At 36.8% G+C, this 27057-nt stretch overlaps 1 protein-coding gene across 16 annotated transcripts in view; it reads right to left on the bottom strand.

The window, feature by feature from the left end:
• Window positions 1-27057, bottom strand: part of LOC138755231 (lysine-specific demethylase 4C-like) — a 417729-nt gene that overhangs the window by 73004 nt on the left and 317668 nt on the right. The window contains exon 1 of one of the 16 annotated variants that reach the window (XM_069920992.1): window positions 19536-19609. The exons of the other annotated variants lie outside the window; for them this stretch is intronic. The gene's annotated coding sequence lies outside the window, so the exon portion shown is untranslated. Of the gene's footprint in view, window positions 1-19535; window positions 19610-27057 lie in introns of those variants that run through there. 16 annotated transcript variants of the gene reach the window in all.

Below are 27057 nucleotides of genomic sequence, written 5' to 3'. Positions count from 1 at the left end.
ATTTTCCTTCTTATTAAATTGGGTCTAGTGATCATAACTCTGTTAGTTTTAGGGTAGTTTTAGGGAAGAGCAAGGAGGGGCCTAAAGTTGAGGTTCTGGATTGGAGTAGAGCAAATTTCGAAGGAATAAGAAGGGATTTGGGGAGTATTGAGTGGGACAGGATATTTTCAGGTAAGGATGTAAATGAAAAATGGAGGATATTCAAAAAAGAAATTTTGAGGGTACAGAGTAGATATGTCCCAGTGAGGAACAAAGGAAAGGCTGTAAGTCATAGGGAGGCTTGGTTTTCGAGAAATATTGGAAATTTGGTTAGGAGAAAAAGGGAGGTGTACATGAGGTATAAAGAGCAGGGAGCTGAGAATTTGAAGGAGGACTACAAGGAGTGTAGAAGGAATCTTAAGAAAGAAATTAGAAAGGCCAAAAAAAGGCACGAAGAGGTTTTGGCAGACAAGAGTAAAAATAAATCCAAAGGGTTTCTATAGGTACATTAAAAGTAAAAGATTAGTGAGGGATAAAATTGGACCCCTTGTAGATAGCGAGGGTAGGCTGAGTGAGAAGTCCGAGGAAATGGGGGAAATTTTAAATGATTTCTTTGCCTCGGTATTCACTAGGAAAAAAAATATTGAACCAGTTGAAGTATAGAAAAATAGTGGGGAGGTCATGAAGCATATAAGGATAACCGAGGAGGTAGTGATGGCAGTGTTGAAAAAGATAAAGGTGGATAAATCTCCGGGACCAGACAAAATATTCCCAAGGACACTCAGGGAAGCTTGTGGACAGATAGTGGGGCCATTAACAGAGAAATTTAGGATGTCACTGGCCACGGGGGTAGTGCCAAAGGATTGGAGGGTGGCGCATGTGGTTCCGCTGTTTAAGAAAGGGTCCAAATGTAAACCTGGGAATTATAGGCCCGTGAGTCTGACGTCTGTGGTGGGCAAGTTGATGGAAAGTGTTCTGAGGGATGGTATTTACAAATATTTAGAGGTACAGGGATTGATAGGGAGTAATCAGCATGGTTTTGTCAGGGGTAGATCATGCTTGACAAATCTTATTTGAGTTTTTTGAGGGCGTTACAAAAAAGGTTGATGAAGGGAAAGCTGTCGATGTTGTCTATTTAGACTTCAGTAAAGCTTTTGACAAAGTTCCCCACAGGAGGTTAGAAAAAAAGGTGGAGGCATTAGGTATAAATAAGGAGGTAGTTAAATGGATTCAGCAATGGTTGGATTGGAAGTGTCAGAGAGTAATGGTAGAAAATTGTTTGTCCAATTGGAGGCCGGTGACTAGTGGAGTTCCTCAGGGATTGGTCCTGGGTCCATTATTGTTTGTTATATATATTAACGATCTGGAAGTAGGGGTGGAGAATTGGATAAGCAAGTTTGCGGATGATACAAAGATTGGTGGTGTTGTGGACAGTGAGGAAGATTACTGTAGATTAAAAGGTGATTTAGGAAGGCTGGAGGTGTGGGCTGAGAAATGGCTGATGGAATTTAATACAGATAAGTGTGAGGTGTTATATTTTGGAAAGGCAAATCTAAATAGGTCATATTCATTAAATGGTAGGCTATTGAGATGTGCAGAGCAACAAAGGGATTTAGGAGTGATGGTAAATAGTACCCTCAGGGCTGATACTCAGGTAGATGGTGTGGTGAAGAAGGCATTTGGAATGTTGGCCTTCATAAATCGAAGTATTGAATTCAAGAGTAGGGAGGTTATGATGAAATTGTACAAGGCATTGGTGAGGCCAAATTTGGAGTACTGTGTACAGTTTTGGTCACCAAATTATAGGAAAGATATAAACAAAATAGAGAGAGTGCAGAGAAGCTTCACGAGAATGTTGACAGGATTTCAAGGTTTGAGTTACAGGGAAAGGTTGTGCAGACTAGGGCTTTTTTCTCTGGAGCGTAGAAGATTGAGGGGGGACTTGATAGAGGTGTTTAAGATTTTAAAAGGGACAGACAGAGTAAACGTGGATAGGCTTTTTCAATTAAGAGTGGGGGAGATTCAAACTAGAGGGCATGGTTTAAGATTGAAGGGGGAAAATTATAAGGGGAACATGAGGGGAAATTTCTTTACGCAAAGGGTGGTAGGGGTGTGGAATGAGCTTCCGGCAGACATGGTTGAGGCGGGATCATTGGTTACATTTACGGAAAGACTGGATAGTTACATGGAGAGGAGAGGACTGAAGGGGTATGCACCGGGTGCTGGTCAGTGGGACTAGGAGGGTGGGGATTTGTTACGGCATGAACTAGTAGGGCCGAACTGGCCTGTTCTGTGCTGTAAGTGGTTATATGGTTATTCAGTCCACCCCAAAATAGATTCACAAATTTTCCAGGGTAGCCATCTGGTCACCCTAATCTCAATATTATCTTCTACATCAAATCATCCATTCTTAAGAAAATATCAATTTCAACTTCACTTTCTCTGAAACTAACAGGACAGTTCCAATCATGACCATTTTTTCCTCCTTCCAGTCATGAATAATAGTCCTAACCCAACTGTATTCCGTGAATTAAGATGCAGACAAAAGGAGATCAAAAATTCTACAATAGATTCCAAATTAGAATTGAGACACAAAATGTACACCACTCATTTGGGGGTGGGAGGAGGATCATGACAGGCAGAGAGAGATATGAAGGAATTGCTTGGATTTTTGTACGTCAATGTTTTTCAACCTGATAAATTTGCAAAACTGACACCAAATTGAGATGGTCATTCCATAACAGTCATTCCAAATTTGCCCACAGCCTGTTTGGACCCTTTTCCAATAGAATTAAGTTAAGTTGTTTGTACTCTAGACTCACTGTAAAAATGTCATGTTGGCTTTTGAACAAGGTTCAAATGATGTAATGAACCATAATTACCTTAGGACATGAAGCAAATAATTTAACATGGATCGTGAAACCTGCTAATAAATACTACATGATGGATTTTAAAAGAATAACACTTTTGGTGGATCATGTACATTTAAGATTATCTTTATTTAGCACTTCGTAAAATATTCAAGAAGTTCATTACAAATAGTAATTTTTCATTCCTGGTTGGTTCTGCGAATGGTTTAATGTCATTCATTAGCTGTTCTATCAGCTTAACAGCATCAGAGTCGCTGGACACAGAGAATGCTGCTGAACGGATACTTAACAGGAACCAACATGGAAAAACATGAGCTCACAGATTTTTACATTCCTGTGGAGAGTCTAACTTGATTCAATTTGACCCTCAGCTCAAAATCCAGGCTATTATTGAGTTTCCTGGGCATTTGGCTTCTCAGAAGGAATTGTGTCTTTGAATGTGCAAGTTTTAAACTGGAGCTCCAACTCTGAATTATAGCCTGAAATCCAGTGAACTGTGGTGTGCTGCAGCGCTTTATCATACGGATCATCTGGTGGAATAAAAGTAGTAACAAGCGCTACACAACAGTTCACAGAAGAATCTGAAAATAAGCAAAAGTGACATAACATGCGGTACATTGACCACAGGTGTAAAATGAAGCCTCGCAATATAATTAGGTGGATCAGCAGAAATGAATTAATACAGACATGGTTCTAGTAATAAAGGGGTTAATCAGACTCTCACTTGATTCTGTCATATATTTTACTTCTGGATACTGTGTGATTCTAGGTTGGAAATGTAAATATAAAACAGCCCAGCTTCACTGTTTAAAAGTTATTATTTAACATGGAGGCAGTGACCTGTGAACTTTGAACCGAACCTTCACACAATTACCTGTTGAGACATTTAATAAAATTAGAACACTTTAATTGGACAACAAGCTTCAAGGCAGATATCAAAGTAATATTAGATGACAAAAGTTGGGAAGTTGTATGTTGAAAATAAAAACAAAGAAAAATCATTGCATAAATCCAAGACATGGAAAAGTCCCCTTTGTCCAGACAACATGAGATGCAATAAGTTAGGAAGCATATAGGAGTATATGGGTTCTGTGGCTACATCAATATTGCAATTGTTGAATGAAATCTCTGTGATAGTAATTATGACTAATTGCTCCAGGAAAGTATGCACATTCAACTATCAATGATTAGCCTCGTATATTTCTCAATTAAAAGAGTGGTTTTTTTTTAATTTTTTAATTTTTCACACTAAGAACCATAATAACCAAAATACACACAAACATTTCCCTCTGGAATATACATAGTGTCATATTCTCCCCTTTTTCCCCCTCCATTTCCTCCCTCCTTCACCACCCCCCCGCCTCCCCACCCACTCAACTTTAACATTCATTGTTAAAGAGCAGCTAAATCCCACTATCTTTCTTGCCCTGCTTTCACTTCCATCTTCATAGGATTTCCTGGTCTTCTCAGCAAAAATCCTTCCTCTCTATTGTTCTTTATGCATTAGCAGAACTAGTATTCTTTTATATCTATTTTCTGGCCTCTCAAAATATGGCATACCCTGGAATATTTCAATTCCATCTAGATTCACCATGCATCCATTGTCTATATCAGCTTTTTTTCAGTCAAGCACCCACCCCTCCCCACCCCAAGACTCTACTCAAAGTTTACGGGCCCCTTCCTTGTGAAGCAGTCAAGCTTTGGTTTCTTCCATTCTTTTCTCCTACCAACTATATAAAAAATGTAAAAAAATACTTATGTTACATAAACAGAAAAAAGAACAAGGCTTTTACTTGAATGTGCTGTGGCTTTGAGAGTGGCTAGTCTATATTATGTTAATTCGTCTTATTTTATGAATGATTTGTGTAAAGTAAATTTCATTTCAACTTCAACTTTTTTTTCCTGATTTGTTCTTCTTTGTTTTTTTTTATACTATGAACCATATTAATCAAAATACACACAAACATTTCCCTCTTGAATATACAAAGTGTCATTTTCTCCCTTTTCCCCCCCCTCCTTTCCCACCCCCCTCCCTACTCACTAAACATTCAACATATACAATACAATAAACCCATTAAACAATGTCATCACACTATTTTTTTGTCCTTTACATCCTGGCCCATTCAATTGGTGTGCACTGTGCAAATTTGTGCATAATTCAGGTAATAAAACAGAGGTTTTTTTTAAAAAAAACCATGATATCTTAATCCTCCAACTCTCACATCAGAACTTTTTTTCACCACAGTTCATAACAATGGATCCTACATCAAAAGCAGGGGCAGCACAGCTTTTCATACACCTAGTTATAATTGTGGCAAATAATCCCAGTCTAATTCCTACAAATATTGCATTTCTTTTTGGTTTAATGATTTCCTGCACCAAAAGCCGCAAATAAATTATCACCAGAGAAAACTCATTAATTCAAAAATTTTAAATGATTATGTCCTTTAAGTAACAGATGCCAATTCATCTTCCTTTACACAGCTGAGAAGAGCAACACCTCTGAATCACTTACCTTCATTATCCCATTGGCATTTTCAATAAAAGTTTTCAGGAAAGAAAAACAGACTAAACTTCATTATTGCTCAATAAAGCAGCTGAGCTTTGAAATTTATATGTGCAGTGCAATGCCCTAGTTAAATGACAGAACATCTTTGCAAATGAATTGAAGGCCAAAGATTGCATTCTCGGTTATTTGGAAAATAGATTCATTCACATCGACAAAATATTGAAGAAAATTAATTTGCAAATCTCTCTCATTTGTGCATATTTGATTATTTATCTATCTGGACATGTTATGAATACTATTAAGATTTAAGATGGAATGCATGTTTGCATTGTGACTGTTTTTTTTAAAGGAATACTGAAGAGATTAGATAAAGAGTGTGAACAGTTTCAGAAAAAGCAGACTATTTAGGAATGTTAAAAATGTTTAATTTTGAGTTCCTATTTATTAGGTCAATTTTAGACCATTCCAGATAATTTTCCTATCCTTTGAATGCAAAGCTTTATGGGATTATTCCTAAAATCAAGCAACTGGGATTAATGCAAACAAACACAAAAATAATAAATGATTCAGAAAAATAGGTAAAATTTAATAGCCTTTGAAAGTGGTGAAATGCACTTAGCTCACATGTAAATTCAAAGCTCAGTTTCTTTAACTTGCTGTTAGTTGCCAACTTGGATTTGCAAGACAGATCACGACACTGGAATCTAACATCATAGCAACAGTATCCTTCAGCTAAACTCAACAATTCACACTTCAGTAGATTGAAACTTCTTTTTAATTATTATGTCCTACTAGTGCAATCGTGGCAAATGCAGATAACAAAATATTTTTTTGTGGAACAACCTCAAAGCACCAAATTAATGCAAATATCATCCATTTATTGTGAAAAGCACAGAGGTTAATTCTTTTGGTCTGGTTGCTGAATACACCAAAGGATACAGAAACACGGTGTGCCTCCTGTTAAAGTACCTTATTTTTAGGGCTTGGGACTAACCACAAGTACTTAGAACAATAGAGCACAGTACATGCCCTTTGGCCCTCGACGTTATGCCGACCCATATATTCCTTCCTAAAAAAATGTACTAAACCCTCCCTACCCACTAACCCTCTATTTTTATTTCTTCCATGTGTCTTTTCAAGAGTCTTTTAAATGTCTCCAATGTTTCAGCCTCCACCACCAACCCCAGCAAGGCATTCCAGGCACCCACAACTCTTGTGTTAAAAAAAAACTTACCTTTGATATCTCCCCTAAAGTTTCATCCCTTAACTTTGTGGATATGTCCCCTGGTGTTTGCTGATCCTGCCCTGGGAAACAGATGCTTGCTGTCCACCCTATCTATTCCTCTCTTAATCTTGTAGACCTTTATCAAGACTCCTACGCTCCAAAGTAAAAAGTTCCAGCTCTGCTAACCTTGTTTCCCAATCCAGGCAACATCCTGGTAAATCTCCTCTGCACCTTCTCTATAGCTTCCACATCCTTCTATAATTAGGTTACCAGAACTCAGCACAATATTCTATGTGTGGTCTCACCAGAGATTTGTAGAGTTGCAACATGACCTCTCTACTCTTGAATTCAATCCCCCTATTAATGAATTCCAGCATCCCATAGGCCTTCTTAACTATTCTATGATCCTGTGAAGCAAACTTGAGAGATGTATAGATTTGAACCCCAAGGTCCCTCTGTTCATCCACACTCTTAAGTATCTGACCATTAATCCTATACTCAGCCTTCTGGTTTGGCCTTCCAAATTGCACCACCTCACACTTACCTGGATTGAAATCCATCTGCCACTTTTCTGCTCAACTCTGCATCCTGTCTATATCCTCTTGTAACCTTTGACAATCTTCAGCTCCATCCACAAGTCCTTCATCCTTCACGTCATCTGTACACTTACTGACCCATCCTTCCGCCTCTTCATCCAGGTTATTTATAAAAATCACAAAGAGCAGGGTGCCAGAACAGATCCTTGAGGCACTCCACTAGTCACTGACCTCCAGGCAGAATACTCTCCTTCCACTACTACTTTCTGCTTTCTTCCTACAAGCCAATTTTGTATCCACACAGCCAAGGTTCCACTGATCTCGTGCCTTCTGACTTTCTGGATGAGTCTCTCTTGTCAAATGTTTTGCTAAAATCCATGTAGACCACATCTACTGCAATACCCTCATCAATTTCTTTTGTTACCTCCTCAAAACACTCAATTAGACTTGTGAGTCACGACTTTCCTTCACAAGGCTATGCTGTCTATCCTTGAGTAGACTGTACAGCAGTCCCCAGGATGAAAACGCCCGATTTATGGACAACTCATACTTAAGTATTGAGAAGCCATCCAGAGGTAGAATGCCATGAACTTCTGGATTGAGCATGGTTATCCTGTAGGATACTCTCACGTGATGCTTCCATCATCCAGTATCGCGAGAGAGTATGTTGTAGGATACTCTCACATGATGCTTCCATCATCCAGTATCACGAGAGAGTATGCTGTAGGATACTCTTGTGTGATTATGCCATCACCCAGCAGGGAGAGAATGCTTCAATAACAGCAAATTATTCAGATGATGACATTCACTGAAACTGCTTCATTTTTATAACAATATCACAGTAAATCAAATAAAAACACAAGTCTCACTTCACTTCAAAGCTGTCTGTCACACACAAGTATTATGTGTGAATAATAAATAAAAACTGCAAATATATTACAATTTACAAATGTGATTCCTTGATGTTTAAAAATACTTTATAGTAACTGTTCCGACTTTTACATACAAATCCGAATTAAAGACAGAGTTAGGTAACGGAACTCATTTTAACAGCAGGGAAAGAGGATTCAAAGATCATAGCTAGTGCCTCAGCTATCTCTTCACTCACTTCCCACAGCAGCCTGTGGTATATCATGTCCAGCCCCGGGGACTTACCAATTTTGATGTTTTTAATAAGATTCAACACTTCCACTTCCTTAATCATCACCTTGTCCAGCACACAGGACTGTTCAATTTCAACCTCACCATGATCAAAGTCCTTTTCTCTTGTAAATACTGATGAAAAATATTCATTTAGGGCCTCCCCAACTTGCTCTGCATCCAGGCACATGTTGCCTCCTTTTTTGACCCTACCTTCATTCTCATCATCCTTCTGTTCTTTACATATGCATGGAACAGCTTGCCTTCTCATGGCCCATTTGAGCTCTCCTATGTCCTTTCTTAAGATCCTTCCTGGCTACCATGTTCTTCTTATGTATGCTTCCTTCTTCCTCTTGACTTATTGCCTGACCTGTGTTAGGTCTGCATTGTTCATGAATGAGTGAGACAAACACCAGGCTGAGTCGAAATCAGGGTTCTTTGTTCTTTATTACCGGATTGTAACACTTGCGACTAACAAAGTTAGTCGGAGAATGCATTCTGCCGTTATCAGCAAAATGGTGATTTTTTATACCCTTGGATATGTGCTTAGAACATCATCATATCATTACTTGTCCAATGACTAAAACTGTTGCTATCCTTTCCCTGCTAGCTTCCTGCCTCTCAATCCATCAATGTCTCTCTTATCTTGTAAGTACAAGGATGCATTTACATCTTGTTACAGCCCTGTACATTCCCATCTCATGATGTTTTACCTTACACCTGTTTTGTCAGCCACGGTTCCCTTTTCTGACCATCTTTTCCTTGTCCCAGTGGGACAAACATATCTTGAACCCTCCACAAGTGGTCCCTAAATTTCCTTCACGTAACTTCTGTGTTTTCACCCTTAAACATCGGTTTCCAATTTACCCTCACTAGTTTCTGCCTCATCTCTTTATAATTATCCCTTCCCCAGTTAAGCACTTCCCTAGTTTGACTTTTTTTTAAATCCTTTTCCATAGTTATGTTGAAGCTCAGGAAGTTGTGGTCACTCTCACCAAAATGATTCCCCACCTGACCACATTCATTGCCCAGAACCAGATCCAGTTTGGCCTCTCCTCTCATCGCCCACTCCACATACTGTGTCAGGAATTCTTCTTGAACACACCTGACAAATTCAGCCCCATCTATCTGCCTTGCAGTCAGGAGGTGGAAGTCAATATTAGGGAAGCTAAAATCAACCATAACTACAACTCTGCAGCTTTAAAATAAATCAAACGTTAATTTCAAACAACCTGTGTGAAATACTATGTTTTTCTCTTTAAGTATTCAGGTGATGTTCTAAAATGAAACAAATTAAAGAAGCAATTCAGATCAAAAGCACCCAGATTGGCAGTCCTTCCATGATCTAAATATTACACGCATGAAAAGAAAGGAACAAACTGAAATGTTGATGGTGTCAGGTGTAAAAGTATGAGAGAAAGTGCTTGTGGTACATTAATAACAATCTGGATATATTGGGCTTAACAGCCGGAGGTGTGTGTCTGTAGGAAATGATGTTGAAAGTGACTGAGTGTGGCATCAAGATGCCCTGGTAAACAGCCCAGGGATTGGAGGCATTCACAAAAAAAGATGATTGTGATTGTGACTGGTTGTCAGTCAACTAGCCAAGTGCCAGGTCAGCACTTCTACTTCCTTAATCACCACACTGTCCAGCACACAGGACTGGAGCGCAAGACCAACTATCTTTAGCTACTTCATCGTTGAACTTACTTCTGATATAGATTAGAAGTGGAGATCAAATGTGGCCATCCACACCTGCATGCAACAAGATCCAGACAACATTCAACGTCTGCTTATGTGGCAGGAAATACTCATTTTACAAAAGAACCAGGCATAAACCATCTCCAACTAGTTACTGCCTAATCATTTACCCTTGACATCCAATGATATCAGTATGATCAGGAGCACACTGGCCCAGCCACTGAATCCACGTGACCATGGGAAATTATTGAATTTCTCCAATGAAAGAAAGACACTTGGGAAAATTATCCAGGTGCTCAGCCAGTTCAAGTAAGAATATCACAAGAGATCATTTTCTTCATAGGGATACTGGACTAGCAGCATCTTTTTGTGTGCCGTTATGGGGAAACAAAAGTAAAGAAAAGACAATAAAGGAAACTTGAAACTTAATCATACAATCAAGAGATAATTATACAATGGCGACACAGAGGATGATTTTTGTCACTAATCAGTGTTGCTTCCAGATTTTACAAATATTTAAGGCCAGAAGAAATACTTGTTCAATTTATTAAAACAAATATGTACGGCAAATTTGAGCTTCCTTTTCATGTTTTTGGTTAAAAGTAACAATAGAACATCCTCCAACGGTATGCAACTTGCTAGGCAATGTAATCTGTAGTACTTTTCACAGTTCTACTCAGTTCCCCAATGACAATAACCAAGATCATATTCCCAAATACATTTTGATTGTCAGGGCCCAGGGTTATAATGGGATTTACCACTGTGACTGGCACACTCTTTCTCTTGTAATGCTTTGACTGCTGTTAAGGAACCCAGGCATGTCAGCTGTTAAAATTGTTGAGGAGTTTGTCTCTGGCAGTCATAGAGCATGGAAAAAGGCCCTTTGGCCCAACTTGCCTACATCATCAAATACTGAATATTTAAAAACTATTAACCATAAAGATATCACAAAAAATGTGGAAAAATTTCAATATAAATATATAGTGTAAAAAAAAGTACATATAAATTAGCAGCAACTTTGCTCTTTCCTCTCCAAATGGAGTTGCTGAAATGACACTTCAGCAGTTTTATAATTGCTGAGTCTGGTACTCTACCACCAGACTCAACATGGTAGCATGATCCAAAAGATAGCAGATTGGACTTGTGAGGGAGTCTGGCACCTTTGCACGTGCATGTCTGGCCTTCAGAAGTTATCTGAATGTGCCTGCAATAAAAGTTGTGCCCCACTCTACACATGTCCAATAATTCGGTAAGATTAAAAACTCTTCCTATATTAAATCAAAAATATTTCTCAGAAAAGGGAAGTGTTAAAAAAAAAAGATATAATTAATTAATATTTTTTCCCTCTTTTTTCATATATTGTTATTAATTATATCTTTTTTTTTAGAGATAGTTCACACCCTAAACTGATCAAAAATTTTTTTAATGATATATTTTTATTCTGTAATATTATTGTTTAATATCTCTGTATTAATTCATTACTTACTATGTATTTTTTTTATATCTCTTTGAACTGTATGTGTTTATAAATTATAATAATAATAAAAAGATTGAAAAAGAAAGAAAAGGGAAGTGTTGGTGGCATTAATCTTTGATTGAATGATAATGAAACTTATCTCTATCCTCCAGTTGGCCTTCCATTTGCCAATCCAACTCAGACTTTTAACCTCACCTGGAATACTTAATTCATCATTTGGAATCTTGACAGCCAAGGGGAAGTTGGGAGCCTTATTGTGCACTCATCTCGTTCTGATGTTTGAAATAAGGGTTGCTTTCTTCAGTTTGGAGCAGGTCAAGCTGGAACAATATAAAGGTGCTGTACATATAATAGGTCTGGTGTAGCTCAGGAACAGGCCATTCTGCCTAGCAAGTCTGTGCCAACTACAAAGTCAAGCTAATTCTATTTATATGGCATGTGGTCTGCATCCCTACATTCCTCACCTGTTTAAAGGTGGCCTAAAATGTTGCGATATTTGCTTCCCCAGCAGAATGTTCCAGACACCTCTCACTATTTATTTTTAAAATTGCCTCACACATCATCTTTAAGCTTGTCCCCTTTCACCTTAAACCTCTGCCCTGCTCATATTTTTATCCTAGGAAAAAGGCTTTGACTATCTACCCTATCCATGACTCATAATTGTATAATGCTCCTCAGTATTGATGCCCCAGTGAATAAACCAAACTTATCCAACCTCTTCTGATAGCTAATACATTCCAGTTCAGTTGTGGCCCCTCCACATCCATGCTATTATGCAGGGGCCAGAAATGTGCAAAGTAAGCCAAAAGTTTTGTATGACGGCAACATGACTCGCCATCTTCTTTATTCAATGCTTTCACCAATAACGCACATTTCTTTCTTTACCATCCTAAGAACTTGTGTTGCCACTTTCAAGGAGCAACAATTATTATAATGAATTTTATAATTCAACTATAATCAACAGACACACTGAAATTCTTGCTTGCTGCAGCCGAAGAGGTACTTTTTTTTTAGGAATATTTTATTAGAATTTTTCAAACTCAGTGTCAACAATCCATAATAATAAAAACACTCTATAATTTCCAATTATATAAAGCTTCACCATCGAGTCCAATTCCCACCTCCCCTCTCTTATCCCAAGTAATATTTCCAGAGACAAAATTAAATAGACAATTACTCTGAAACCCAAAAATGTACCAAAAAATGGACTTGAACCCCAAGAACCCTGTTCATCAGTGCTCCCTAACGTCCTTCCATTTGCTGTACACTTTCCTCTAGCATTGGACCTCCTACAATGTATCACCTCCCACTTGTCTCCATCTGCCATTTCAGCATCTAGATTTACAGACAACTTTGCTCCGACATTTTTTAGATGTTCCACTGCTACTTAATCTTGCCGATGTTAGCAAACAGATAGGAGATACTTGACCTATTAACAGAAAAGTTGTATTCTTGCAATGATTAAAATCTATCTTTCGTGGACACATGAATGAAGTTTCATAACAATTAATCAATTTTCACACACAACAAACTAAAACTTCATTTCCTATTTCTCTGTCATCTTTGAACTTGCTTTGTTCCTATTATTAAAAATTCAGAAGTATTTTGTTCCTGTTATCAAGTAATCCCTCAACAATGACTGATACATTTGATTTTTCCTTCACATTTCTTTCTCACATGAAGTATGAAGGCCAAACTTGCATCTGTCAATCATCGGTTTACATCCTTGAAAACACCATGAACAAATAAGATCAAAAATTCTCTATTGGACAACTGTAACCACATGCGAATCGACTTCTGACAGGTACAATCTTCACCTCATAGTTGCACCTCTGTAAACTGAGAATGAGACATTTTACAATGTCTTCATTTCGGCATTGAGGAAGAATTAGGTACAGAGATTCAAAAAATCTATTGAGCAAAGGATATAACCAAAGGATTATGTAATAAACTTCCCAATTTTCTTCTTGATAAAGGTGCCAGATTAAGCTTCTTCAATCATTGCAAAACTGAACTCCACAAGAAATCTTGATCATTCCTCACAAAACCATTACATGGGTATTTATCTGCAGTGCAGTTAAGCCATGTGGAAGGCAAATAAATGACACTGTAACAAATTTTAAACCTACACAGAGATGATGGTCAATTTACCATTGCATTGATTTACATCACCATTCTTAAGATGTGCATTGAACTGAGGTAAAATACTACTTTAGCTTCAACGATGATTAGTCTGTCAAATCATAATTGCCCAAATTTCATGGTTTTTAAGATGATGCAAAAAAAAATTTAGTTCCCATTAAAACTCCCAATGGAGTTTTCTGCATAAATGCCTCTTCTCTGAAGTCAAACAAAATTGTATTAGTCATCCATTCACTCAGTTCAAAACTGATATGTTGCATTTCATAAAACCATGCTCACGAGCTCCAGAAAACACCTTTTGTGGAATCAGAGCATTATCATCAATCTATATGCTCCAAAGCTATGAAGAATGACATCCTTCTGAGGCTGACACTTTTCTCACTACTTCTACCTTGGCCACTGCTGATTCTGATAGAAAAAAGATTGTGCACTGGAGCTCACCGAGATTCTTCCTCAAAGTTGCTTTGGCGATAAACTCACGGCTTGATTTGAATGTGCCTGATGCTCTCACTATCATGTCATCACTGTAATATGAGAGAGCTAAGTGGGTTGAATGTTGCAGGAGGAATATACATTTGCTTCCAATCCAGTGGGACGACAATACACAAAGCCCTCTACGTTTTGATTAACGAAGCACGACAAAGCTTCACGACATTCTATTTTAGGTCTTCCTGCCAAAAATACAATGTCCCATCCCAAGAAATTATTTGACAGCTGGTTAAGTCATGCCCCTAGGTTTAGCAGCTATCAAAACTGCCAATTCATAAAATTTCTGTGATTGATGAGCAGTAAACCCAAAATTAATCATTTACAAATATTAAACCTTTTAATGTTTTTGGACAAATCAAAAACAAACTCAACAAGATATATATAAAAACTGGCTCATAAAATGCAAGTAACCTGAAATGTAACTATTATCCTTGAAGCCACTATTTCCACAGATAGTGCAACAATTGGCATCAGTGATCTGGGTTCGAATCTGGCGCTGTCTGTAAGGAGTTTACATGTTCTCCCTGTGACCTGCCTGGGTTTTCCCCAGATGCTCCAGTTTCTTCCCATCCTCCAAAACACCTGGGGTTGTGGATTAATTGGGTACGGTTTTCAGAATCAGAATTATTGTCATGAACACAATTTGTTGTTTTGTGGCAACAGTGTTCTGCGATTACAGGTGTAAATTGCTATAAATTACAATTCCATAAATACAAGATGTAAAAAATAATAAGTAGTGCATAAAAAGAGAAAAAGTGCGAAAGTACCTATAGGTTCATCCATTCAGAAATCTGCTAGCAGAGGGGAAGAAGCTGTTTTTGTAAAGTTAGGGGTGGATCTTCTTGATGATAGCAGTGAGAAAAGAGCGTGTCCTCAGTGGTGAGGGTCCTTGATGACAAAGACTGCCTTCTTGGGACACTGCCTCTTAAAGATGTCCTTAGTGAAGACTAATGTCCATGATGACAATGGCCGTGTTTACAACCCTCTGTAACTTTTTCCTGACCTGTGCAACGGCACCTCCATACTTGACGGTGATGCACCTAATCAGGATGCTTTCCATGGTACACTTGTAGACACTTGCAAGAGTCTTTGGTGACATGTTATATCTCTCCAAACACCTAACAAGATGCAGTTGCTGGCGATCCATGATTGCATCGAGGTGATGGCCCCAGAAATGATCTTCAGAGATGTTGTCACCCATGAATTTGCTGACCCCTCAATGAGGATTGGTTTGTGCTCTCCTAGTTTCCCCTTCCTGAAGACCAAAATCAATTCCTTAATTTTGTTAATGTTAACTGCAAAGTTGTTGTTTTTGTTACACCACTCAACTGGCTATCTCATTCCTGTATGGTTCGTCATTGCTGTCTGTGATTCTGCCAACAACTGTGGTGTCAAGGCAAATTTGTAGATGGCATTTGAATTGTGCCTAACCACACCGTCATGGGATGTAGAGAGAATAGGGCAGCGTGCTAAGTGTTGTGTTGATTGTCAGTGATGAGGAGGCGTTGTTACTGTATGACTAATAATATCTATGTAAGATATAGATGAGTTCAATAGAATATTTTTACAGCAATTATATCTTATATGACAGAAGTTGAATAGATTGAAATCAGAATCAGATCAATATTTTGGGTGTGGTGAAGATGTAGGATCTTTCAACGCAGTCTTGTCCCAATGTGAGACCTTTTTGGATGACTATACGTAACTTTTTGGAATAAGTTAGAGGAGTTGGTTTTCCACTAAGTCCCGATTTATTTTTATTAGGAAATATTGAAGGCACAACTCCAAAATTAAAATTATCAATTTATCAATTGAAATTTGTTAATTAGCATTAGCCATAGCAAGACAATGTATTGGAATTACTTGGAAATCAGATACATCTTTAACTATGCCAAGGTGGCATACCAAAATTCAAAGTTGTATTCCTTTGGGAAAAAATTATTTATAATCTAGGAAATAAATACTCTACGTTTTTACAAATTTGTCACCTGTACACTCAAATAATGGGATTAAATTTATAATGATATCCTTTTTATCCCTCTATCCCTGCAGAATTCTCCTCAGTATGTTTATGTTAGAACTGATGATATGTACTGCACGACATCGCTCTCTGCAATCCAAAGATCTTTTTTCCTTGCTCTTCCCTTTTTTCTTTTCTTTCATACCAATAATTTTTTTTACTTTTCTCAGTTTGTATATTGTCTTTTTTTTGAGGTGGAGGGGTAAAACCATCATGTACGTAATCATTTTATTCTTTTTTGATATCAGTAGCATTATAATAATTGTAGTTACTGCATTTATGGAATATTAAATAAAATATACTTTTAAAAAAATGGTTTTGTTACTGATCTGCACTGACTGTGGCCTTCCAAGAGAAAGTCAATGATCTAGTTGCAGAGATCCAGACTATGAAGCTTGCTGACCAGTACTGAGGGGATGATGATGTCTAAAGCTGAGCTGCAGTCAATGAAAAGCAGCTTGATGTATGTATTGCTATTCTCCAGGTGATCCAGGGCTGGGTGAAGAGACCATGAGATTGCATTTGCTGTCAACAATTGTGGTAGTAGGCAAATTAAGGTAGGTGCAGATCTTTTATTCAGTACGATTGGCTTCTACTTTGTGGTCAAAAAAATTAAGCCATTCCCATTCTTAAAATGAATAGAATCCACCCTAATTTCCTGCAAATTTGCAATAATTAAACTATTCAGGGCTCTGCCAATGGATTCCAGGAGAGGTCCAATTTTGGAGTTCAATCAGAATGCATTGGTGAGGATCTTGCACATGGTCCTCTGAAACACTTCAGACTATCTTGATCTTCCACGCGGACTATAAGCAGGCGCTCTGCAAAACAATCACCCAATCTTCATGTGGGTACTCTAACGTAGAGGCAAATGCAGTACATCAAATTGGAATAAGTGCAAGTGAATTGCCACTTTACCCAATAGTGATCCCTGTGGAACGTGCCTATTAATAGTGTTTTGCTTTTATTTAATGAACTCACTGGCCTCCGCTCAATGTTAGACCACCTAGCCCAGGCTGCCTTTCATTCACTACAACTCCATCACCATCAAGACCATCACACCAGCAAAACTTAACACCAAACTAAGGGATCTGGGACTCTGATCCTCCTTCTGCAGCTGGTTCCTTGACTTGACCCTAATTACTGCAGACCAGTAAGATCGCCTCCTCCTTGTTGGATATCAACATAGGAAAATCCCAAGGCTGCATGCTTAGTGTCCTGCTCTGTTCCTGTATACTCATAACTGTTCCAAGACAATCTATAAATTCACTGATCACACCACTGTTGTTGGTGAATAACAGGAAATGATGAGTCAGAATAAAGGATGGAGATTCGGAATCTGTGTTAAGTCAGGTTTATTGTCATCTGATTGTACAAATACAACCCGATGAAACAGCGTTCTCGGGTCCTCAGTGCAAAACATGCATTAATGACAGTAGTTGCTTTGGTCATACAGCATTCTCACTGCCTGTGGGAACAAGCTATTTTCAGCCTGTTAACGCCGCCTCTGATACTTCTGCTCGGACAACAACCTTCCTCTCAACATCACCAAGACCAAGAAGCTTATGGTTGATTTTAGGAAGAGGATGCTGAGGGACCACACACATGTGTCCACACTGATGGGAAGGAGATGGAGGGGGTTAGTACCCTCAAGTTCCTGGGAGTCTATATATCAAAATACCTCTCCTGGACTAGCTCTTCAAGATAACGTTGCAGGAGGCACTTCAATGTCCTTACTTTTTGAGCAGATATGGCATGTAATTGAGCAATCTATTAAACTTCTACAGGTACACTGTGGAGCGCCCAGGATGCAGAAGGTACAGAAGGTAGAAAACACAGCCAGAACCATCATTGGCCCCCCATCCATGGAAGACCATCTATGTGAGATGGTGCCTCAAGAAGGCAGCCAACATCATAAAGAATCCCTGTCACCTGGTCACAACCTATAGGGTCCAGAAACCTAAAGTCCAGCACCTCAAAGTTCATGAACCATTTCTTTCCAACAGCTGTCAGGCTCTTGAATCTCCCTATTGGTACATTAATCACAAACTCCTCTAATACCACAAAAAGGCCTGTCTACACTTTTAAAACATCACTTTTTTTTGCACCATAGTAACTTTGAATATTTATTTTCCATCTTTTTTACTTAGTATCCTTTTTTAATTTAACTTTATGTCTATTGTTTTCTTTTTTCCAGAATACCTGCTCAAATGCAGCAAGAATTTTGATGCATTTGTACACTCTACGTCATATGACAATAATCTCCATCAATTGTCAATTTTGAATGATGAAAATTACACCCGCTTCTATGATTTTTTTTCCCCCAATAGATAACTCAGAGATGGCGTTTTGAATCATTTTGATTATTCTTTTCCAAATACTGTTTTGCATATTCCTGCTTTTATTTGGTTGTTCTGATTTTGAAAGAGCAGGGAATTGAGGATTATGGAGAACTGATGTTGAAGAGTTGAGGCCAACACAGATCACACATGATTATCTTGAAAGATGGAGTGGGTTTGAGGGGCCAGTCCCTGCTCATATCCCTTTGGATTCCATCCATGTGCTCTCACCAACAGTCCTCATTTATGTTGCTATATATTTTTTAGGAACGTGGAAATTGAACTGCTTGAGCCTGTTGTGTTTATTAATTAGATCAAAACTTTCCTGCCATTACCTCGACTTACTCTTATTTTTATCTCTGTCTCCCATTGGTAATAGTAAATATTAATTTTACCATTTCACCTTCGAGTCATGTGGCGTGCAAACACATCTTTTGGCCCAACTTTCCCACACTGACCAAATTCTCCCAACCACTTGCACAGCATCTACTGGCTTCTGAGAAAGCAAGATACTTCCATTAACTATGGGGCAAAAAAATTCTCCCACATTTCAAGCATGAAAGACCATGCATGGTTATTCTGTAAATTTTAAAGGAAAGAGTTTTTTTTCCCATTCTCTTATCAAAAGCCTGCAACTTTTTGACCACCTCCATTTCATGCCTCAGGTTTCTATTTTTAAGCCAGTACATCACAGCTTATAAAATGCACACTTTAAATTCCAGTATCAGTCTGTTAAACTACAAGTGGGAATCATGTGTACAGACCAAATTTATGTCCATCACTGACCTGGGGAAGCTGCTTTCTCCAAATGCTGCAATCTATATGGTGACTATTGCAGCCATGGTGGGTAGGACGTTCTGGGACTTTTATAATATGACTATGAAAATACAACATGTTTTTTATGTCAAGATGGAATGCAGATGATAGTATGTTTTGGCATTACAGTACACTGTGTTTTGCAGATAGTAAATGCTGCTGTTAAGAAAGCTATTATATTATAATGGATGAAGTATTCATCAAAATGAACCTTATTTTGTTTGGTTATATGTTCTTACAGCTGTACTTAGAGACAAATAAATGATTATACTTACGCGCTCCTGATTCATACCTTAAAAATGCTCCTTTTTGATCACACATTTAATCAAATGCCCTTGTATGTTTTGATGGTTCATTGTTCCATGAAGCAGCCATGTATTACTTTAAAAATTCTATTTGTAGGCTAGTTATTGTTCACAAAAAGATAGCGAATCAGTAATAAAATTGTAATTTGAATGTTTCACCTAAGTTTATAACAATCTTAAAAGATATTGAACAAATTTTTCTACAGATGCCAACAAGTTTTCAAAATTTTTGAAGTGCAAAGCAAACCAAATCATAATGTTTCAATGCTAATGTATTTCACATTAAAGAGTTTTTATATTTTTACCATGATTAAAAACCATTTCCCTGTCATCCTCCTAGAATTAGAAATTACTCTTGAAAAGTATGAAGTCAAAGGAAATTGCATGTCTTGTAAACTGAGGGAGTTTATCAAATTCAGTGAAAGTAGATTTGTCATTTTAAAATGCTGACTTAAGGATCTGAGACAATCGTTACAATGGATTAAAAACAATTTTGCCATGAATAACTTGGAATGTTGTAATTTTCTGTGATATCCTCAGTAAAACCACCAAAAATATATTTTGCCAAGAAAATTAAACATTTTCAGATTGCCATCATATAAAGTGTTGATTAAAGCATCACCAATAATCAAAACAAATCTATAAACCTTTTATGAAGTAGACATGAGATATTTACTGTGGCAGTTGGTCTCCTGCCTGAAAATACTGCCTTAAAAATCAGATTGCAATTCTTTTCAAAATCAAGGGATTATTTGAAATAGTTCCTATTTCTCCATCTCTACAACTTTCCATCATCAAGACATAACTGTAAAAAGAATTGAAGGTGGTTTTGTGTTTCTTGTGAATTATTGAGATTTTTCCTTTACTGTCTCCTGCTAAAAAAATATTCTGATTCTCTTGACAATGAGAGTCTATTGTCATATATATATATAACAATAATATTTGCTTGCTGCAGCCAAACACCAAATTATATACATTAAATTACCCCAGAACAGGAAGAGATAATAAACGAAAAGGATAGGCAAACAAACAAATATTCAAAGCTAGTTAATACAAGAAAAGTGGTATTTCAATTGCACAGATTTTTACAGCAGTCCTGGAATAGTTTGCAGTTAGGGTTGTAAGGTGAGGTTTAAGAGATTGAAAACCATTCAAGAGAAACTCTTCTTGACCCTAGAGATGCTGGACTTGGCTTCCATACCTGCTTCCCAAAGATAGTAGTGAGAAGATTCGACCAGGGTGGTGGAGTCATGTTTTATGTTGGGTACTTTCTTAAGGCAGTGCCTTACACAGATGGGACACCGGAGCCCGGGCTCTTAACTTTTCATTCCCCCCCCCACCCCCCAACCAAACAAGTGGTTTTCTCTCTATCTCCCACACCTTCTGTCCTAAACCCTATCATCTCTGGGTCCCTCCCCCATCTTATTTCCCCTTTAGAGATGTAATTTAATCTATTCCATTTTAGTCTTGAAAAAGGGTTCAGACCAGAAATATTGACTGTTCATTTCTACCCATGGGTATTGACTGACCTGCTGAGTCCCTCTGGCAATCCTTTGACTGCTCAAGATTCCAACAACTGTAGCTTTCCAGTTTACCTTAGTTAGATTATAACTAAGAATGCAATCATAAAGAAGGCTCGCCAGCAACTATACTTTGTGAGGTGTCTGAGGCAGTTCGGTTTTTTGAAAATGTTATTTATTGAATCATGGTGCATATGTTAAAACATACAATTAATGAATTAAATACATTCATGATTTTTTGAAAACTAATCCCCTACAACCCCCATCCCCTTCCCTAACCAACCCACCCCCCACCCCCAAAAAGGAAGAAAGAGTAGTTACATAACATTAAAATTTGTCAGTTAATTACCATGGTTTGGAGCAACACCACTAACGTGTGGGTAGGGGATTTAATAATTCAACCCCATATAATCCAAATAAGGGCTCCAAGTTTTACGATAAAAAAGATAATTATCGCGTAAATTATATGTTATCTTTTCCAATGGAATACAAGACCTCAACTCCGTATGCCATCTTTGGATACTTAAATCAGTCTCATTTTTCCAAATAATTCCCAAACATTTTCTAGCCATAGCTAAAGCCAATCTTAAAAAAATCTATTTAATTTCAATTCTAAACTAATCCTCTTAATATTACCCAACAAAAATACCACAGGATCTAATAGAAATTTCACTTTCAAAATAACTTCTAGAAATTCCTTAAGTTTATTTCAAAAGGGTTTCACTGTTTCACATGACCAAGTAGAATGTAGAAAGGAACCTACATCTTTTTGGCATCTAAAACATCAATCCAAAGAAATAAAATTATATTTCCTTTATTTTTCTGGAGTTAAATATAATTGATGAATAAAATTATAATGAACCAATCGATACCTTACATCCACAGTTTTATTCATACTATCTCTACATAAATCCATTCAATCATCCTGAGAAATATGTATACCTAAATCTTTCTCCCATTTCAATCTAGATTTATAAATATTCGTCTTAAGCATTTTGTTCTGTAATAAAGCATCAGATATAAATCCCTCTTACCACCCTCAGTAAAAATTAAAACTTAGATCATCTAAGTAACAGTAAAGTATGTCCAAAATTATCCAACAATAAAGTTTTAATTTGATAATAAGAAAAAAGAGTATTTAAAGATATATATTTCTCTTTCATTCTTTGAAAATAAATAAAATATCCTGCTTCATAACAATCTTGCATCAGTTTAATATCCTTTTGATCTCCTAACTTTAAAAGTTGATTAGTAACTGTAAAAGGGAAAAGCTTATTTTGATACAATGGAGTTTTACCTGAAATCTTGCCTTAAGTACCTATGGCTTCATTTTTTTTGATACCATAAATCCATTAAGTGTTTCAAAACAGGTAAATTATAATTACTCAATAACTTGAGATTCTATCTATAAATAAACTGATCCATCTTCTTCTCACCAATTTGAGATACTTCAATATTAGCTCATATCATAGGTTTATCTACTTCAAATATCCTATTAATACATTTTAATTATGCTGATTCATAATAATTTTGAAAATTATAAGTTACAAACCTCCTAATTCATATTTACAAGTTAATTTCTGTAATGATACCCTTACCATTTTATCTTTCCATAAAAATTTCCTCACCAAAAAGAATCTTACAATAGACTGAAAAAAATACTGAATTCGAGGAAAAATATTCATTTTGATACAATTAACTCGTCTTATTAATGTAATCGGTAAATCTTTCCATTGATCAAATCATCTTTAATTTTAGACAATAAAGGCAAAAAATTTAATGACTATAATTACTATCTACCTTAACACCTAAATACTTAATATGATCTGAACATTTACATTTCACAATATGCCTACATGAAGAATAATCCATTTCTGCTAAGGGCATAATCTCACTCTTTTCCCAATTAATTTTATAACCTGATATCTCAGCATACTGTTCCAATCTCTCATGTAAGCTCCTCAAAGAATTGTGAAGTTCTGTAAAATATATCAAACATCATCTGCAAACAAATTAATTTTAAATTAATCAGATTTCACCTTAATACCTTTAATATTACTATCTTGTCCAATCACCAGAGCCAAAAGTTCAATAACTAATGCAAATAGAGTTGGTTACAAAGGGCAGTCTTGCCTTGTCCATTGAGTCAACATAAAAGGTAAAGACACTGCAGTAGGATTTCTATATAAAGCCGTTATACAACCAATAAAAAAGGATCAAAATTTAAATTTCTCTAAAACTTTAAATAAAAAATTCCATTCTACTCCATCAAATGTCTTTTCTGCATCCAACAAAATAACCATTGGTAGGTGAAATTCCTCCCAAGAAACATTAATTAAAGAAATAAACTTCACAATATTATCTGCCGAATAATGATTTTTAATAAAATCTGCCTGATCTAAATGAATTAAATCTGGTAAATATTAACTAGTCTATTAGCTAGAAGCTTCGCCACAATTTTATAATCAATAAAGAAATATGTCTATAAGACTCTGCTTTCAATGGATCCCTATCTTTCTTAAGAATAACTGTAATAATTGCTTTAGAAAAAGAATCCAGAAAAAAAAGAACCTCTGTCGCCTACATCTATCAATAAAGGATTTAATAAATCTTTGTAAAATTCAGAAGTAAAACCATCATCCCCTGGAGACTTCCCACTAGGCATAGATCGAAGTGCATCTATTACTTCTTTAGCAGTAAAAGAAGCATCCAAATCCTTAATATCCTTATCACTCAAAAAGGGTAAATCCAAATCAGATAAAAAAAATAATCAATTTTAACTTCATTCTCCACTACTTCAGAAGTATGCAATTTTTCATAAAATTTTCGAAACACATCATTAATTTCCTGAGGTTTATATGTAATAATTGAATCATGTCTAATAGCATTTATTGTTCTAGAAGCTTGATCCGTGCCAAGCTAATACTTCATGAGCTCTTACCCCTAATTCAGAATACCTTTGACTGGTGCTCTGTAATAATGTTTGTAACAAATTATATTGTAATTTCATATTAACTAAACGTATTTTCTTAATTCCTGTAGAATTTCACTGTAAATCCTTTTCTAAAATCTCTATTTACTTATTTCAACTACATATTGTTTCTTAATTTTAACAGTATAACTAATAATTTGTCCACTCAAATATGCTTTTAAAGCATCCCATAAAACAAATTTACTATCGACTGAATCCATATTTATTTTCAAAAAAAAGCTGTATTTGATTCCTTATAAAATTACAAAATTCAACATTTTTCAATAACAAAGAATTAAACCTCCAACAATAAACATTATCAATTCTCTCCGAAGCAGTACATGTTATTAATAACAAAGAATGATCAGACAAAATCCTACGCTTATATTCAGCCCTCAATACCCAGCCTTGTAATTGTGTTGATACTAAAAATAAATCTATTCTGGAATAAGAATCATGTCCAAATGAATAAAACAAAAAATCTTTCTCTTTAGGATTTAACCTTCTCCATATATCTACTAAATACATATCTTTCATTAACACCATCAATTGTTTAGCTATTTTAGTCTTAACTACTGATTTTGGAGATTTATCTAATAATGGATACACACAACAATTAAAATCACCTCCTACCATAATTTTTTCATATGCTTGATTTAAATTAAGAAAAGAATCCAACATAAATTTCTCATCATCTATATTAGGAGCATAAATTTCTGATATACCTTTTCATTCCATTCTCAGTCAAATACATCTCTTGCAAAAAAAGCAACATCAACCTTCAATTTTTTTAATATACACCAATACTCCTTTTCTCTTAATCTGATTATTAAGACCATTAACTTTAAAAGTGGCAAAATTTAAATTAGCCATCATTACATTTCAAAAACCACAATGGTGAAACACCTCCCCAAGGCAACAACACAAAAAGGACCAAATGATCACCTCAAAAGAAAAAGAAAAGAAAGAAACCTCATATATATATATATATATAAATACTGTACTACTGTATTATGCCCCTCAATTATATGGGAGTGACCAATGCCACAAGGTGGCCAACGACTTCAGAAGGATCAGTAGCCAAATCACCCCACAAATTGAACAAAAAAAATGAACAAATTATTTCAAGTATGATATGCTTCCTCCAGATCTCTATTAATTTGATCATCATCAATGTCAATGAATTGCTGAGATTCCGATCTCTCGCCTTCCATTCTTCCCCTTCTGAACTGGAACAGGCTGTTGGAAAAAATTTTCTTAATTTTTCATGTTTATTATCCGGTAGAAAATTAACAAATGTAAGAGCTTTGGCATCGTCACTAAAAAACTGAGATTGAAAGTCTCCATAAAAAAAACTTTGGTTAGTACAGCAGGATATCAAAAAGCAAATTTAGATCCTTTATTCCACAAAACAGAGCTCATAGAGCTCACAGAGCTTTAGCTGATTTAAATTATTTATGACGTTTAATAACAGTTTCTCGCATTTTGAACTGCAACTCTTAAGATTAATTCTCTATCTTGATAGTGTAAACATCTAATCAGGATAGAGTGTGGAGCCTGACTTGGGAGAGGTTTTCTTCTTATCACTCTATGAGCTCTATTGAATTCCAAACCATTCGGAAAATATTCTTTCCCCAAAACTTCAGGAATCCACCTCTGAAAAAATTGAACCAGATCTGTGCCTTCAAAATCTTCCAGGAGACCAACAATTTTAACATTATTCCTTCAACTTTGATTCTCCAACGCGTCAATTTTCTTCAACAAGTCATTTCTCTGAATTTCCTAACCAGTAAATGAATCCTCCATCTAACCCATCTTTTCCTTACATTCTTGCACATCATCCTAACAGTCATAAAAATCCTCTTCAATCTTCTTAAATTTATCTTGCACCTTATCCACCATTTTCACACACTTTGAAGATATTTCCCCCTTCATATCAGCAAGTTGTTCTTTTATAGATGAAAAACCTTGACCCATCTGAATTGCCAAATTTTCTATCTGTTTCGATATATCGATTTGTGATGGTGTATCTGAATAATGAGGGTCAGATTTAAACTTTGTTAAAACCTGTTTAACTATGAGCCTACCCTTGTATATGAGTTTTTTCCTCCTCCATTCCTTGATAAATTTCTTCTTCTTCCAGTCCTCCAGTGTCTCTTTCTACTTCCTCCATTGATGCTGAAGGCACTTCAACCCAACTGCGAGTTCAGACCCCTCCTCCTGTCAGCCCACGATCGCTGGGCCGAGGGAAGTCGGGTCCCTCCCCCCCCCCCCCCCCACAGCATGGGTCACACTCGATATAAGTCTCATGCATGCGCGGTTGCTCCTCCTGGTCCGGAGGAGGACGACATCAGGTGCCAGCGCCATCTTCTGCAACGCTGCGTGAAGTCGGTGCCGGAGTCGAGTGACTCTTACCAAGGGACTGCCATTGCGGTCTTGGGTGAGGAGGAATCGACTCCGGAGGCTCCACTTCGAAGGAAGGCCCAAGTTCTTCTATACTTGATAGCAGTTTGGAAGTAATTTTTTTTTAAACTGCTTGTGCTTTTGTTTTCCTGATAATTGCTTCCAGAATATGTTTGCAATATCTTCAATATTTTCTGAAAAAACTTAAAAACATGTTTTTAATAGTTCTTCCAGGTGTTTCTCCATGTCTTCTCCCTATGCCATCACACCACACCCCCTCTCATAAACTTCTACAGGTGTACCATGGAGAGCATTCTGGCAGGTTATATCACTGCCTGACATGGAGACGCCAACTTTCAGGACAAGAATAAACTCCAGAGGGTTGTTAGTGACATCACAGGCACCAGATGTCACTCCACTGAGGACATCTACATGAGACAGTATCTTAAAAAAACATCCTCCATCCTCAAAGACACCCATCACCCTCTTTATTCTGCTACCATTGGGGAAAAAATACAGGAGCCTAAATACAGGAGCCTACAGCAGCACAATCTTCGCCACCACCATCAGATTCCTGAATAATCAAGGAACCAAAGACACTGCCTGACTTTTTGT

This window comes from Narcine bancroftii, chromosome 1 (genome assembly GCF_036971445.1).
Source record: "Narcine bancroftii isolate sNarBan1 chromosome 1, sNarBan1.hap1, whole genome shotgun sequence".
Lineage (NCBI taxonomy): Eukaryota > Metazoa > Chordata > Chondrichthyes > Torpediniformes > Narcinidae > Narcine > Narcine bancroftii.
Note: the sequence above shows the minus strand (reverse complement) of the source record. Positions and strands in the feature narration are given on the sequence as shown.